The following is a 2,963-nucleotide window of genomic DNA, read 5'->3' as shown; positions in this document are numbered from 1 at the left end:
TCAGCCGATGAGCTCAAGCACCCAACGATGTTTTTAGCAGACTCTGGAGCGGCTATGTCAGTAATAAAAACTGGAGAGTTGAAAGAAGGTGTGAAGGTTCAACCCGGGGGAAGGACGCTACGTGGAATTTCTAATCAGGATGTTGGAACACTCGGAAAAGCTGAAATTTATCTGAAAATTGGCAAAGAAGAGTTTGCCATGTTTGTGTAATGAATACTACTGAGGATGACGTGTTCTTGAACATTCCGATTGTGAAACTTGAAGAGTTGCCCACCGCCGAAACAATAATGCTGATGCATGCGGAAAATAAGCAAACCAAAAGAAAGAAAACGGATCGAATAAAACTTCTTCACGAAATTCTGAGGATTTCTCACCTCAATCGAATAGAAAGGGAGAGTCTACTCGTGATACTGGAGAAGTACAACAATATTGTGCAGCTTCCAGAGGATTCTCCAGGCGTTCCAGACCATCCGGAGCATCCTATGCCTATTGTTCCAGGCGCGGCACCTGTCAATGTTCGACCACATCGATTGCCGCATTCGCAGAAGGAGGAAGTAGCTCGACAAGTGAAGGAGATGCTAAAAAACGGGGTGATTCGAACGAGTAATAGTCAATGGAACGCACCATTACTCGTGGTTCCTAAAAAACCCGATGCATCAGGAAAAATCAAGTTGCGAGTTATCGTGGACTTTCGCAAGTTGAATGACATCACCATCGGTGACTCATACCCACTGCCGAATATCTGTGATAGTCTGGATCAGCTGGGAAACGCAAAATATTTCACCACACTGGACTTGGCGTCGGGATGTCACCAGATTCCAGTGAAGGAGGAACACAAGTGCAAAACGGGTTTTTCAACACCGTTTGGGCACTACGAATTTAACCGTTTACCCTTTGGAGTAAAGGGAGGACCGGCGACATTTCAGAGGCTGATGAACTCAGTCTTGGCTGGAATTCAAGGGATCAGATGCTTTGTATATCTCGATGATATCGTGGTTTTTGGAGCAAGCCTGGAGGAGCACAACGACCATCTACGAGAAGTGTTGGAGCGATTGAGAAAGGCTAACTTGAAGTTACAGTGCGATAAATGTAACTTTTTGAGGAAAGAGGTCGTTTACCTGGGTCATGTGATTACGAAGGCGGGGGTCAAGGCTGATCTTACAAAAATAGAAGCAGTAAAAAACTTTCCGGTACCTCGGACAACGAAGGAAGTGATGTCTTTTCTGGGACTGGCGGGTTACTGCAGAAAATTTATTCGAGATTTTTCGAAAATTGCCAAACCTTTTACAGACCTGTTGAAAAAAGGAGTAACTTAGATATAGGGGGAGAGAGAAAGCATCGCATTCGAGAGCTTGAAGGAAGAGCTCATTTCGGCCCCAATATTGCAGTATCCAGATTTCAAGAAGCCATTTTTGTTAACAACGGATCCATCAAACAAGGCATTAGGCGCTGTTTTATTACAGGGAGATATTGGGAGCGATTTGCCAATCGCTTACGCAAGCAGAGATTGCGTAGGAGAGCTTGAAGGAAGAGCTCATTTCGGCCCCAATATTGCAGGATCCAGATTTCAAGAAGCCATTTTTGTTAACAACGGATGCATCAAACAAGGCATTAGGCGCTGTTTTATAACAGGGAAATATTGGGAGCGATTTGCCAATCGCTTACGCAAGCAGAACGCTGAATAAAGCCGAAATTAATTATTCTACGACTGAAAAAGAACTTCTTGCTATCGTTTGGGCTGTGAAACATTTCAGACCCTATTTGTATGGCCGAAGATTTATCATCGTGACGGATCATCGACCTCTGCGGTGGATTTTCAACGTCAGAGATCCGAGGTCACGACTGATGCACTGGAGAATTAAATTGGAGGAGTACGATTATGAAGTCGTACCCAAACCTGGGAGGTTGAATACGAATGCTGATGCGCTGAGTCGGATTTATGTAATTACCCGAGGTCAGCAGGCAAAGATGGATGCCGAGGGTGATGCTGCTGAGGTTGAGGTGTTTGAGATATCTGATGAGAGTCGAGTGAGAGTCACTCCAGATCCTGAGGACATCCCAACAATAATGAGGGAATATTATGATACCCCTTTTGGAGGACATACTGGCGTGCAATGAATGCATAAAAAAGTGAAACTGAAATATAAATGGAGGGGCATGAGAAATGATATAGAGAAATATGTCACAGGGTGTAAGAAATGTTAACTAAATAAATTGGGAAAAACAACAAAAGTCCCTATGCAGATCGGAAAGGCTCCGGAAACGGTATTCAAGCAGTGTGCAATGGACATAGTTAGTCCATTACCAGTCACAGAGGATGGGAACAAATACATCTTGACATTACAGGATGCTTTGACAAAGTTCAGCAAGTCTATTGCAATTCCCGATCAACAGGCAAATACTGTGGCAAAGGCATTCGCTGAGAAAATTATTTGCGAGCACGGAACGCCTTCAAAATTGCTGACAGATCAGGGCAAGAATTTCACAAACGAAATTTTTAAAGATTTCTGTCGTCTTCTTAAGATAAAGAAGATTCAAACAACGGCCTATCATCTTCAAACAAAAGACCTCTTGGGAGGTCTCATCGCACCCTGACAGAGTATCTACGTAGTTTCACAGATGAAGACCAATGTGATTGGGATCGATGGCTACCCTATGCGGCGTTTTCATACTCCGCATACCGCCACGAAACGAACACCGTTCGAGCTACTGTATGGGAGGTGTGCTGACTTACCAACCTCAGTGAAGCAGCCGCCGCGACCCACTTATTCATATGATGACTACGCGCAAGAGTTACGTGAAAGACTTCGTGCATCTCATCAGGTTGCAAGGGAAAAATTGAATGCCTCGAAGGAGACAGCAAAAATGGAGTGCGATAAGGATGCACAGGAAAAGGATTTCTGCGTCGGCGACAAAGTTTTGCTAAAAAATGAGGTCGTGCGACGTGGAAGGTGCAAAAAACT

Source organism: Diachasma alloeum, unplaced genomic scaffold (genome assembly GCF_001412515.2).
Source record: "Diachasma alloeum isolate Michigan unplaced genomic scaffold, Dall2.0 Dall_scaffold_00574, whole genome shotgun sequence".
Taxonomy (NCBI): Eukaryota; Metazoa; Arthropoda; class Insecta; order Hymenoptera; family Braconidae; genus Diachasma; species Diachasma alloeum.
This window is presented reverse-complemented; position numbering follows the sequence as displayed.